The 14,521-nt window shown below is 45.8% G+C and overlaps 2 long non-coding RNA genes across 3 annotated transcripts in view; one reads left to right on the forward strand and one right to left on the reverse strand.

The window, feature by feature from the left end:
• LOC121076130 overlaps positions 1–14,521 on the forward strand; it is a 71,857-nt gene that overhangs the window by 42,372 nt on the left and 14,964 nt on the right. For both annotated transcript variants that reach the window (XR_005823341.1, XR_005823342.1), the window contains exon 4: positions 4,387–4,533. This is a non-coding gene — a long non-coding RNA (uncharacterized LOC121076130). The remainder of the gene's footprint in view (positions 1–4,386; positions 4,534–14,521) is intronic.
• LOC121076137 overlaps positions 1–14,521 on the reverse strand; it is a 44,255-nt gene that overhangs the window by 18,372 nt on the left and 11,362 nt on the right. The window lies entirely within an intron of this gene.

Here is a 14,521-nt window from a genome sequence, read left to right on the forward strand (position 1 = left end):
CTTGCTCTCTAAAGCCTTGCACACACACACGGCATTTTTTCTGAAGTTCCTCAGCCACCCCACAGCATCCTGGGGGTGGCAGCTGCCTGCGCTGCTCTGCTGGGTTTTGTGTGAGGGACTGATCCTGGAAATTCGTTGATCCTGATCTGAATAAACCAGTCAGTAGGAGCGGCTGATGCTTTGCTGCTCATAGAGCAGCCTAACGCATAGGAGCTAAGGCTCAGCATTTCCCTGATGAGGGCTGTATTTTCTGACCGGTCACCAGGGCGGTCGCAATTCAAGCACTGCCTCTCCCAGCCCCCAGAGGTGCTCCAGCTGCCTTTGCAGCCCTGTTAGAGCAGCTTGAAGTGCTACATCCAAAGCAGATGTAGGCAAACCCATTTTGCTCTGTGCTATAGCAGAAGAATTTGACCCTTAAAATCCCCAACAAACAGTGGTGTGGATGGGAATGTTTCTAAACTGTACGAGTGGGACAGCAGAGCATTAACAGGACGGGCTCCTCCAGCCTTCTGCCCATGCTGACCATTTTCAGACACTTTCTCGTCATCTTATCACCACTTGCCTTCTCTTTGTTGTCCCCATTGCCCTCTTCAAATATTTCTTTGTCAGTGCTTCAGATCACCTTAGCGAAGCAGAAAGGAAATCTGCTTCGGAAAGAGCAAAGCTGGTAGCTTGGTGGCCCAGCTCCTGCATGCTCGGCTCCACCAGGTCCCCTTGAATGCAAGTGCCTGGCCCCAGTGAACCGTGGCCCCCAGCAATCCTGTCTTTGTATTGGTTTAAATTTGCTGCAAATAGGTTGCCCACCCTATCTAAGAAAGAGCATAAGAAAAGAATCCTAAACATTTTAATTAGCAGGCATTTCTGAACTGGCAATACTCTGACAGCGCACAGCAGAGCTTATAAATAGAGCTTCAAGTGCCCGTGATGTCACGAACCACAAGAGCGTTTGACTTGTGATTTATTACATCAGATCGCGGCTTGTTCACGGGCTTGTAACCTGCAGCCTATTTACAGTCAGTACACCCAGTATTATCCCTAAGCCATCCCACTGTTGAGCAGGTAGGTGGAACTGAAACAGTAAACAACCAATTAAAAGTTTAACTTCATCCTTTCCAATTTCTTCCTGTAGTATTAGCTGAGGATACTATTGCCTAAATTAAGATTGTGTGAGATAATAACAAATAAAAGTTCTTTCATTTGCCTCTGTCATTTTTGCACAAACAATACTTTTACATTTTTTTGAGTATTTATGCTCAAAAATTATTCCCAAAGCTTGTTCTCTCATGAAAATTGGATTTATTTGAAAACATTTTTCTTTTTCTTCAGTGCAAGATCATTCTTTTTAAAAGATTGCCTGGAATAAATATGTGAAAGCTCATTTATAAAATTTAATGAAAAAATAATTGTAATTTTGTATATAGTTCTGGGCACTGCATACAAATGCATATAGATTGCTTTACCTAAACAACAGTTTGCATAACCGGAGTTGGACAATGGAATTAGAAAGGGAAAAACTTGGTATTCGGATTAATTAAGTAACATTAAATTTTAAGTCATATCTTTTCAGGGATGAGGGGAGGATCTCATTCACCTTGGCCATGTTTTGGAAGAGGTCATAGTTATAGACGAAAGATTTAAATATAGGCCAGTATAAACCTCTGTCGTTAATGACTCCTGAATGTAACAATAAAATTGTGTGTCCTTTTCATGTCCCCTGCTATTACCGATTTCCAAGGAGAATTTGGTTTTCCATAGCCCAGTCACAGAGAAAGACACCCAGCAAGAAATCTGCTGAAAGAGATACCTCTCAGCCTATGCCAGTGCAACTGGATGCATTGCAAGATAGACAAAGCCCACCCTAAATAAAATGTTGTGTGATGATACCCAGCTATCTGAAAGCTGGTATATGCAGGTATCTGAAAATGGACAGGGGATAACTGCATTGTTCAGAAATGGCAAAATGGGAAATAACTTACGTGGGCTGCTCTCAGCCGAACATCAGTAAATCTCACTGGTACATTTGCATGTGTTTTCTATCAAAGTGTACAGTAAAGCACTCCTAAATGTATGTTGTGATTTACTTCCCCTTTTTTAAAAAAGACAAAAAAACAAACCAACCAAAAAAAAGAAAACTCAAGGAAGTCTAAGTCTACCACAGAACAAAAGTAATTAGTAGTACTAACGTCCTGTAAAATACCTTGGACTATGCTTTGAGGTTTCATAGTCTGCGATCTTAAAAGCATAGCCTGTTCTGCTGGAAAGCCTGCCTCTGCCCTGGGAGCAGAAGCTCTTTGTATTCTCATGGGACAAACTACCCCAGAGCAGCTAGTAGAAGATCAAATACTACATGTCAGTGTCATTTGCAAGGGGGACACAAAGGAAACTTTTCTCTAGCCAGATGGTTCTTTCTAAATGTTCATCTGTCTTAATTGACGGACTAATGTTAGCAACCCTTGCTGGAGTTGGGACAGAGTGCAGATGAGATGATTAAACATGCACGAGATTTTTTTTTGCATTTTGCAAAATTTTGCAGATTTTGCATATTATATGTAGCTTTATTTGGTAAATAGTGACTTGGCTGGTTAAAATATACCGGTGGCCATAAAAGAGACATCTACTCCACAGCATTTCAGCAGTATTTCTTCTAGCTAGGCTTATGTATATCTGTAGGTGGCCTCAAAGTTGATTGTTTTTCTGTTTGTTTGTTTTTAACTTGTGGGTCTGGTTTTGGATATCTGAATGTTTTCAGACTTTTGCTTATGCTGTGGGCAGAGGGCTCAGTGGACATCATGAGAGTGCCAGGTGCTTGCTCCTTCTGAAAAGAAGAGCCAAGGTGTTGTGAATGTCAAGAAAAAATGCGTATCTTTGTGCAAAGAAAAGGTATTTGTGTGCACTGCTGCTAATCTCAGGTGTTCAGTCATCAAGGAGTAGGCCCTCAACATTTAGAAATTAAGTATTATTAAATACATGGAGCCCCCACACAGTTTTTTATACCTTCTGGGTATGGGTGCTTTTGGTGCACAGAGAGGTTTTCAGGCTTTTTGATGTAGTCGTGACAGCTTGAAGCCTCTTTCCCTTCAAACAAAGCACCTATGCAACCCCCTGACACCAGGAACTGCAGCTTGAAAAGAAATATCAAATATTGCAAAACTTGCCTTTATAAAAATATGCAGATAATTTGTAACATTTATCATCCAGTTACTGGCACACTGCCACTGGTACTGGGTAGTGCTGGAGTGCCTCCAAGAATCACTGTGTATTTTCCCATGTCCATCTCCCAAGATGTGTGGTGGTAGCTGCTGTTAGAGCAGGGACAGTGGGCTAGATAAACCTCTGCCCTGCTCCACTGTGGCATTTCTGATGTATTTTGGATTCTGAAGAGTTAATGAGTATATGGATCCATTGTTCCTCCTCCCTAATTAGATCCCAGAGGAAAAACGCCACAAGCCTCAACCACGTCCTTAATCTCCTGAACAATAGAAACGGTATTGAAAAAAACTCAGCTCTCTTCCTGGGAGGGGTGGACACTTCTTGGTGGCTCAAAGCCAGGTTTCTGGTGCAAGCCCCATGCAGGGCTGGACAGGGACCTGCGGGCACCTCCTCTTGGCTGGGCTGGGTTCCTGCCGTGCAGGTGTGTGTGGCCCCAAAACTGCCAGCAGTGCAGAAGGGCAGCAGGAAAGAGGAAGCCCGGGCACTTGGGCAAGCAGTGTGCTCACCTCTGCAAAAGGCAACTTCCCTCCAGATTGGCAGTGCTTTGGCAGAGAGATGGATGGACGGGTGCCCCACGCTTGCCCAATGTGGCTTCTGGAAAGGCGCCTTCTTTTTCCAGGTCTTGTCAGCTCCCCAGCACTAAAAATACTTCTGTGAAATGTGCGCTCCTCTGCATGCGCTGGTGCAGAGAGCCTCGGCCGGGCTGGCAGAAGCAGTCTCCTGATGTTTCCTATGTGCTTCAGGAAGAGCACAGTCAGCTGCCCAGAACCATTATCAAAAGAACTGGGACAGAGAAGTGCACATGTTAACCCAAACTCTCCTCCTCCTCCTCCTCCTACTCCTCCCTCTGACTCAACAAGTGGTGTAAGCTGCAAACAGCATCCTTATCCACCAAGCATGTACTTTATTTCCATAACAAATTGAGGTATTAGGATTTTTAAAGTCCAGATGTCTCTCAGAGTTATATAAACCCAGGGGCACCCAGATGCCTACGTACTCTGACTTCAGAGCACGAGCAGAGGGAAAATCCCTTCAAGAGCACATGCCTGGCCCATGACTAGGCTGCTGAGCAGGGTTATTCAAACTGTGAGGTGCAACAAGCTGAGATAGCAAAAGTCCAAAAAGAATGTGGAGAAGGTGCAAAATCAGATGCTGTTCCTCTTCTTTTTTCCCCAGATGGGCCTTGGTAAAGCTAGAAAGTACTACAACCCTGGCTCCCAAATCAAGAGTCAAGTGCTCCTGTGAAAGACCTCATGCAGAAAGCCAGCTAGCAGTAGAAGAGGCAAAGAATAATGAGAGAAAAAAAAATATGTAACTAGACAGGTAAATATTGCATTCAGTGTTTCCTAATGTAATGTATTTCTTTTTCCTCTTCCTGCTTCCCCTATTGAGACAGAACTCTCATCTGGAAACAAGGAGAAATTCCCTCTTGTTTTGTTGCACTAGGGTGTATAAGAAAAATATTTAATTTTCCTCTTCCTGCTTCCCCTATTGAGACAGAGAACTCTGATCTGGAAACAAGGAGAGATTCCCTCTTGTTTTGTTGCATTAGTGTGTATAGGGAAAGTTTGAAAATTTATAGTTTTTTGAGAACGATGTTCTACCTTTAGAACTGTCATGAACACTGAGTCTGGTTGCTGGAGGTCTTTCTTAGTGGACTTGAGATGTTGACCAGGAACTCTTTGAATTCTTAGCCAGAAGGTAGCCAAGACTTTATTTCCTTCCAACAGCTTATTTGGCATTTTAATCAAAGAGATGTTAATGAGCACACAGCATTAAAAACAGCTGCTCCTGCCTCATACTAGAGCTCATCTCCACCATAATAGCTCTACTGAAAAGAGGAAAACCATGGTGTGGATTCAGTCCTGTGTGGGCTTTGGCTCTATGTTTCTTCTGTGAAGCTGTGTCCTGTGCACAGAATGGGCAGCCTGACTCTGTCTACCTTCCATCTACCCTGGGATGCCTGTCCTGAGTTACAGCAATCAACGGCATGACCCAGCCTTATCTCATACTGGGAAATCATAGAGCTATTAGGAACGCGGAAAATACTTTTTTTCCCCCACCCCCCACCACACCCCCAGGCCCCAGGCAACTGCAATCAGCAAAAGCTTTAATGTAAGTGCAGTGATACAGGCAAAAGCATTGTGAGCTTTTTTGCTGGTGTGGCTCTTTATACTACCTGGGAAAATAAATCACAAAAGCATTGCTGAACTTCACTAGTTACAGCATTACATCTGTAGCTGCACCTTGTTTGGTGGAGACAAAAAGTGAGATTTGAAACTGTGCAACCAGTGAGGCAAGAAATATACTTTATTAAAAGCTGCAGCACCATGAGGAGTGAAGGAACTAAGCTGTAGGCACCTAAGAAAAGCATCTGAACACATTTTGAGGACATCCATATGCACATGGAGCCTTTCTAAGGAGAGCTGCATAATACCTCTAAGTATGGGGCTTCTTGTCCCAGCTTGTGTAGGTTGGGATACCAAGGACAGCTTGGTATGGATAGCATCAGGTCTTTCTGGCTGTAATAGTAAGTGGCTGACTCAGTTTCAGCCTAGTGGCCTCCTAAAACTCTCAATATGTGCCAGATGGAAGGAGCTCTTCATCACACGGATGTCTCTGAAGAACCAGATTGAGGCCAGCACATCCGGGCATGCAGAGTACTAATCAGTCCTCGGAGGCTGAGTCACCATCCGTTCCTACCAGACCAGGTTTTGAATTAGGTCAAAGGATCAGTTGTTTATTGTCAAAATCCTTAAGCTCTCTGTCCTTCCTTGCCAGTAAAGTTATTCAGCTTTCCACCACTGTTTCAGAGTTACTCTAAGCAGCCTATGCCACTTAGTCAACTTCTCCTTAATGTCGCTTTCCAGAGGGAAGCATACACAGTGTCACCCTCGGTCAGGGCAGGGTGCCCTCTGTGCGTGACCTTTACCATGCTAACCTGCCCTCATCTTGCCCGACAGCGTTAATTGCCTCTTAGCACAGCTTTGTCTGCAGCCCTGGGAGGTTAGGCCAGGCAGCTCATGCTTGCAATAGTTAGGAACTAGTAATAGCCAGTTTGGATCCCGGTATGAGAGAAGGAGAGGCTGGTCATACCCCTGCTCCAGTACCCCATTAGAGTAGAGGAATCACCAAGATGCAGGTTAGTTTCAGCTCAACCCTCTCCCTTGCCGACACAGGCTCTTCCTCATCTTCTGTCTCAGCTCTGCACCACAACCCACACGAGGAGGGCGTGATGCTATCTGTTCTTGTTTCCTCCCTCTTTGGGTTCCTATTAGAAACACCACTGAGTCAGAGGCAGGGGCTGTGACTGAAATGAGAGAGAAAACTCAGAAATGCACAGATTTCAGACCAATGTGGCTACCCCAGCTCTTGAAAGAAAACTAGGCCTCAAAAATGTATGAGATACTCAGCAAAAAGTGGCTAAAGAAACACTATGGTATTAGAAACTGCCTAGCAAGCAGCAAAATAGGATACCAGAGAGCGTCTGGCTTGCCGAAGGTAACAAACAAGACTCAGAAGAGCATTGTAGCATGGGTGTTACATGACCTTCTACCCTCTTGCAATATCTGCTGTTTTTGGACATTTGCTGAAAAGAATCCCTCCAAGATCACTCTTCTGGTTTATTGGGTGGTGATAGCTGGGTTTTCCAGCACAAACATAACTGTGCTACAGTGAGAAGTTTCCAGCAGTGATACTCTTTTCACATGCATTTGGATGAGAAGTCATTTAAGAGCCTGTGCTCCCTAGGTAGGGACAGGGTACCACAAACCAACAACACATGTCCAAATATTCTAGTCCCAGACATGTAAATCTAGCTGCTGGCAATATGTTCCCATTGTACATTAAGCAGAACAGATCTGGAATTATCTAGAAATACTTCCCACATCCAGATCTGCCCAGCAAGAACCATGTCTTGGGCAGGCTGCATTTTTATTGCCTTTACTGCCTTGCTCAGATGATAGCCCTATGCTTAAGGTGAGCTGTGTGAGTAATGGGACTTAAGTATAATGGAGCCATTTGCATCTGCCCAGGTGAAATGGTGTTTAATGGGCTGTACAGTTACATGACCTCTGGTTGCAATCCGATCAGATATCGCAAGATAAATAAAGTGGAGTCTTGCTGATCATGGGAGGGGAATGGAGGGTGTTAGGAGGGAAGTTTGGGATTTGGGGTATAGCCCAAAGTAGGGAGGACTGGTCAGTAGGTGGCAATCTTATATCTGAAGCAGTAAAGACCCATGACAGTGCTAGAAAAATCCATGCTACTGGCCATGTTTTCCATGAGATGTGTAATCATGAGGTCTAAACTCTTTGGGTACTAGTTCTAATTGCATGGAATGGGTGCACCGTGAAAATATAAGTCACAGATTATTGTTAACCGAACCTGCCATTCAGATATGTGAAAGGAAGGCATCTCAATCGGTCCTTACAGCGGTGAATGACCACCTCACAGACTCTGATGGAGTGCTTGGTCTGTGCAAAGTCAGTCAACTGCAGCAGTTTGATCAACACTGCTTTTAATTCAACACTGCAGTTTAGGCATCTTTGCTGATATAGTGCTGACTTGAGAAATGCTTTCATTTGGGGCTTTTTGTCACATATAGGAAAAGTGCTGCAAACCATTTCCAGAGCATTTGACCTCATTTGCAGCCTGTCAAGTGGGAGAGAGGCCGTGAAGCAGAAGGAGAGTGGCTGGGACCAGGCAGGGAGTACACAGCAATGAAAGCATTTATGCTACACGTTGTCCTAACAACAGCAGCCGTCTCTAACCCAAGATTTCCTGTGCTAACATCATGAGGAATCCTTGACTGTGGCCTGTTACCTGAAAGGAACTTCAGGGGATGGAGGAGGTGAGAAAAAAACAGATGCTGATGCTTTTAAAGCAAATATAGCATTGATGAGAGTTAACTTTTTCACAACCGTAGTGCCTCAAGCCTTGCCTCGTTCACAGGGATGTGGAGAACAGGCAGAGCTGGAGCAAACGTGCCTATTCTGCCTTTGGTCCAGGTGGCCATGAGAGTGCAGGTCCATGGGAATGCAGGTGCAGGAAAGGCTCAGGTTCTTTCTTGTGGACCCTTCTGGGGCTACTGTCACCTGTAATGTCACCAAACTGCACAGGCTTCAGAGTACCAGCCCCCAGTACCCTGCTGAAACAGCTCTTGCCCTAAATTCAGTGAAGCGAGGTGAGGGGGCTAAACACTAGGTTACGTGTCAGGCTGTGGCAAGGCAAACAGCTATGCCAAAGCCTCCTAGATCCTTGTCCTTTCTCTTGGGTTAGAGCAGTCTCAGTTGCCTGTTCAGATCTTAGCCCCATAACTGAGCAGCTGATTTGGGTCCGTTGCAACCAAGATATGAACCCCTGAGGCCTAAGACTCATTTTGTTCAGTGTGCCAGCAGTCACCAGCTGGAATTTGACAGCTAAGCACTGCTAGTCTGTGTTTGATTTACGCTGGCGGCCTTCTCGCTGAAGTCAAGGTCAACGGGAGTAGCACAGGGAGGTGAAGAGGCTATTACAGCACACAGGAGCCACCCAGACACTCACACACAGTTTGATTTCTCACCATTTTTCGTTGCCTGGTTTTCACAATGCGTGCCCATGGATTTAGGTTATAACCCCAGCGGTGTTGCAACAAGTTACAGCTTGGGAGCGTGTTTCATCTGCCATGCTTGCACAGTCTGCCTCACGAGCAGCCTGGGCTGCCTGGCTGCAGCTCCCAGGTAGCAAGTGAGGCTTTTGCTTCTGTTCCATTGTAACCTGAATCACGTCAAGAGTAAGCTCACCTGCACCGAGACCTTCTGCCCAAGGTGCACAGCCCTCACCTGGCCGCCTGGGAGAGCTTGGGACACTGCAGGAGCGCAGCTCAGCGGGGCATGGGGAGGAAAGGGGGAGCATCAGAGCGGCTCGGGCAGCTGCTCGCACACTGCCCTCTGAAGCGGTGATCCGCATTCACGACCTGACCCGGTTTCGGTCCCCTGCCAGCTTCACAAGGAAGAATGCTTTGGGTTTTCCAGAAGGCGCTTACACAAGGGCTGATCAGAGGTGAGCTGCAGGCCGAGGCAGGTGCATCGTCGAGGCAGTGTTGCCACACGTGTTGTAAGGATGAGTGAAGTATGTTGGCATTTTATGAAAAGTCCACTCCTTAGCATAAGCCAGATGTCTCGCAGCCTGAGGAGCCAGTCTGGGGCTTGCACTGGCAGAATAACAAGCAGGAGCGGAGGAAAGACTGGGACGTACAGGAGGGCTTGGAGCCTCACATCTGGCCCGCTTGTGCTTGCTCCTTCTCACCTTTTGTGAAACACTGGTTGCTTCTCTGAGAACCATTTGCTTTCCACCTACCTGCTGTGTTAGCCCTCAGAAAAGCCTGCCCTGGAAAAAAAAATGCCTGCTCTGTCAGACTTTGTGTCTCCTTTCCTCTCTCTTGACCTTGTCCCTACCCAGAAGCATGTCTGTCCCAGCTCCACCAAGTCTGCAGCAGAAATCTCTGCTTTGCCTTCCCTGGAACTGGGAAAAATGAGGAAGAAGAGCAGTAGAACAGGGAATGAGGAGAAGATGGGACAGAGGAAAAGATGGGACAGAGATAGCAAAATAAATGGACAGGAAAATTGAGATGAGTGTGTGATCCCAGCATATGGAATGGGGATGTGCAGGAAAGGAAGGGACAGGCTTTCTGTTACATTAGAGAGAGAAGCTCAGAGGGAGCTAGGCAGGAGACATGGGAAATTTCACTGGATCTTAAGAAAGGTCTCCAGCGCTGAAAGATGGCAAAAGGCTATTACAGACAGGGGTTCAAAACAGTATTTATTGTGGAAAAAGGGAAGCACACAAATAGTTAAGGCCCTTTGGAAAGCTTCACATTTGTTTCCTTAGATGGCCCTTGCTTAACTATGCTGTGGACAGGTGCATTTAAAGCCTTGCTTATGCCACAACTTTAACCTGAAATGTTAACCAGCGGCTGGAATGGCTGGCCCCAAACCACGTGGGTCAAGGGGCCCTGTGGCGAGCACCCATGAAGCGGCAGCCGTAGCAGCTCCACAGGTCCCATCCTCACCCCTCATCTGCCTGGAGGCCTCACCATGTCCCCACCAGCCCAGCATGGGGGCTGGGAGGACGGCGGTGCTGGTGTAACTGGTTTGGTCAGCATAGCGGGCTGCCCGCACCAGAGCGGATTCCTCCTCTGGGCCTCCTCGGGGCACAGCAGCCACTGCGTACCGGCACCTTGTACCTACTTGGGCTCCTTGCCCAGGCAGAGAAGGGCCATGCGGGTGAGGGAGCAGGCTCCCACTGACCACGGGCCCCGTGTTGCCACGTGGGCGGTGGAAAGCCAGCGGGGCATTGGCACCAGTGGGAAAGAGCACGTGCCAGCCTTGGGCCTGGCAGTGGGGCAGCCTGGGCGACTGGCCGGGCAGCAGCGTGGCCGTGGGGCTTTAGGTGCCTCCACAAGGCCGAGCGGAAGGATGGAAGCGTTTTACATCAGCCTCCAGCTGTGCACGATCCTGCTTTGCAGGGCAGCAGTGTCCTTGTAGAAAAATGACTCTCACTGCACTCTTTTGTTGTCCCAAGTTGTTGCCCTGAGGGGTAGCGGAAAAAGCCAAGGGGGAAGTCCTGTTCTGCAGCATTTTCTCCTTGAACTCCAGAAGGAAAGGTGATGTTGCTGTAAATGGCCGTGGTCTCCAGCAGCAGCCACACTTCGCCGCTGGGCATTTCTGCCTGGCTGACAGGGATTGGGTTAAACACACAGCAGTCAGCACAGCGGAGCACGTTGGCTGAGTGCTTTGTGTCGTGGCAATGTGCAAGTAGGGCTGGACAGTCCAGCCGTGCAGGGGGCCAGAGATGTGTGATCCTATCCTGAACAGCTTTTTCTGCTCCTCCTGCTCTGAGGACTGGCATGAAACGATGCAAAGAGCATTAGGCAAGGACGGGTAGCCACTTTCTTTTGCCAATCAAGGCTTCAGCAGGAGATTCCTGCTCTGGAGTTCACCATTAAACCGAAGAAGCCTCATTGGAGCAAGCAGAAATACCAAATCCTAAGCCTTGAACTCAGACTTCGTCTTCACTTCTATCACAGTGGAAGGGCAAAGCCAAACTGGGTTATTTGCTTTTCTTTTTTGAATTCCTTTTGTCTCGAGGACCTGATGCTGTGGACAAGAACAACAAAAAAAAACACTTCTCCTTGGTTCCCTCTTTGAATTTCTTCACATGCTGCTTGTACTCCTGGAGAAGGTGATCTCCTCACTCCCTTACTACAGGTTTTTTAACCCCTGTTTTCAGTGCATTCCAGTGGGAGAGGTGGCCTGTAAGCATGTTGTCTCAGATCACCCTGCCGTCAGCAAGCCAGGACTTGTGGAAAGGAAATTTCTTTAGGCCAGGAATGTGTTAACTGTTTGGCACTGGCTCTCCCATCAGGGGCTGTGTGTTGTACCGGGGATTTTCCACTGGTTCTGCCTGTTCCAGCTTCTCAGCTGGGTGCATTTTCCCACAAAGATGTGGCCTCAGAAGTGCCATCTTCATTGTAAAGTCACTCAGGTAAAGAAAATGGCTAAAGCATGGTTCTCATCCTCCCTGCTTCCTGCCAGGCATTTTGCTTTATCCTGCATTATAACTGAGACTGAGCCTTTGAAAAACTATGTGTCAGGGCTGAATTATTTATAGTCATGTCAAACATTCCTGAGTATAAGGGTAAAACCCAGGATGAAGTATCCTGGTATGCCACTGATGAGGAAGACGTGTTTTGCCAGTCGGGACTGACAAAGATGTAGTGTAGACAAAGATGGTATTTGCCAATCAGAGAGGGGATCTTTATTGGTTTAGTAACAAAATCAAACAATATGTCATGTTTTATGATTGCCTTAATAATCACATATATAATAATATATTTTGTCAGCAGCAGACTGCAGGAGGAGACAAAAGCCATAGAATTACATTTGTGAATTTGACTGGAAGAGGTTGCAGTCTGTTCTCAGGCCGTGTTTGTTCTCTTCACCAAAACAAAGTATTACTTAAATAGAAGGCTAGAGACACTACATTGCAGCTAAAATATGACCCATTAGGAGAGCTTGGGAAACCACAATAAAAATCTCAAGAAATTTCAAACAATTTCTCCCAAATATAACTGGAGGGGAGGTAAATGTCTTGATGAGTCAGTTATGAGTCTAGGTCTTGCTGTGTAGCTGTTTATTTTCTTCATAGGCTATTTGCCCTTTTTTAAATAATAACACCAGCCTTATACATGTGCATATAAAGTGTACAATAATACATTGTTATCCTGCTTGTCCTTTAATTCATTTTCTATGTAAGAACCTTCCAGCACTTGGAGTGCTCAGCCTTGTACTCAAAACCTGCTTGGCTTTAGTGGTTGCACTCTCCTTTTTGCAGTATAATTAAGACCTCACATCTCTGTATTTTTAATCTCATTTTTATCTATATATATTCTGGTGGGTAGTGACCAGTCCATTCCCACTGCCCTCCACTAAATGAATCTGGTAGATCAGGCTGTGAATTAGAGCAGGTCTGAACGAGGGCATTTGGCAATTTTTACTCCCTGCTTTGCTGTTGAATTCTCAGTGCATTGCCCAAGTGAATGGGCTGGAAAGTTGTCAAGAGTGGTTAAATCTCAGCCAGACCCAAGAGGGTTCAAATGGAGTTTCCAAGGGCAAGGAAATTGTCTGGGTCATATCACAGCACTATATGCTTTGTCTTCGAAAGACAGTAGGTCTGCTGAAAAACTAGATCAATCCTTTGATTTGCTCTACATTTAAGCAAAAACAATCTTGAATCCTGGACTATAGAAACACCTTAACTTCCACCTTTCAACCAAGGAAGAGGGGAGAGCAAACATTTGAGCAAGTCTGTCTATAATAATGTAATGTTTTATGTGTCTGTTTAATAGACAACTACAGCAATGAGGGAAAGCTCTTTGATCTGTGTCTTCATCTGGACTAACAACCCTATATCTCCCTGGGAATAAATCTGTGCGTTCCTGAAAAGCCACTGCTGGGGAATCCAAGCACTTTGCATTGGTTTGTATTTTGAGGGCTGCTCAGGTTCTCCGTTGTCTTGCAGCGTACGCAGGTTTGATTGTGATTTCATGATGTTTTTAGTTCATGGGTGGAAATTTATTTTCTGGTAAAGCTCAGACAGAGGTAGAATCTTTCCAGCCATAAAGAAACCATTGCCATCCTCAAGGTATTGACATCTGAGGACAGACCAATGAATGGAAAAGTAAAATAAAGTGGGGGAGAATTTGAGTTACTACTGTTGGCTCTTCAGCAGAGCTGTACGACTTCTTATACTGGACTGAATGCATTTTCCTAGGTTTGTTTTTCCCAGGTTTGTTTTTCCTTTAGTAACTTGGTAAAGTATAATGGTGGTACTGATAATGTGCATGTGGGTTAGTTGATTATGTGCATGTTGAAAATTTTTGCTGTACGGCCTGGCTGCACTAGTTGGGAGAATATACATCCAACTCATATCAGTGCTGGCCCTAACATGATTTCATTTATGCTTGCAAAAAAAAAAATGTACAGCTTAGTCTGTTTAGGTAGCTGAGAAAATAGCTCCTTCAGTGGTATGAATGGCATCTCTATTACTGAAATATTTTTGTCATGGCTCTAGCAATATATATATGCTGAAAAACCCCTTCTAGTGTAGACACACCCTAGAGGAATGAAGTTTCCAGCTCCATGGGAAGATCACTTAGGTGCTGAACTCACAGATGCATTTGAAATCACTGCTATCTAAAGCCTGCTTTATTTTTTTATCTGATAGTTTAAACTATTTCTCTTCACTGTGAGGTCTCTGTCACCACTGTGGCATCATCTCCCCTCAGTCCCAGATCCAGAATAACCTACCTCTTGGTCACCCTGCCTTCAGCGTGGGGTCTCAGCCATCCCCCAGGCAGCAAAGCCAGGAGAGGAAGCCTGGGCTGGGCTGTGCTACGCTGGAGAGGAAGTGCCATTGGTGCCTGGAAGGGCAGGACTAGGTTTGTCAACAGCAGGCAGCAAAGCCTATGTTTTTAAGTGGCAAATCGAGGGACATTCCCTTTCAGTGAATAGACCTGCCCGTGTGATGCAAATGAGGTGGAAGATTTGCAGTGTTATACCAGTGGGTGTAGATTTCACGTGTTTTAAGGTACACAAATCCTAAGCCTATTTTTCTCTTTCTTTTCTGCCTCTGGAGCTAATGCGTTTAACTCTCAAAGAGGAGACAGCTGGTTGTTAGCTTCAGCTTGTCTTGATGTTCATTTTCTTTTAAAGCGAGCTTGCATATTATTCTAGCTTAATTAGATCTTTCTGCAGATAAAATCCTTGGA

Source organism: Cygnus olor, chromosome 1, assembly GCF_009769625.2.
Source record: "Cygnus olor isolate bCygOlo1 chromosome 1, bCygOlo1.pri.v2, whole genome shotgun sequence".
In the NCBI taxonomy this organism is placed as follows: domain Eukaryota; kingdom Metazoa; phylum Chordata; class Aves; order Anseriformes; family Anatidae; genus Cygnus; species Cygnus olor.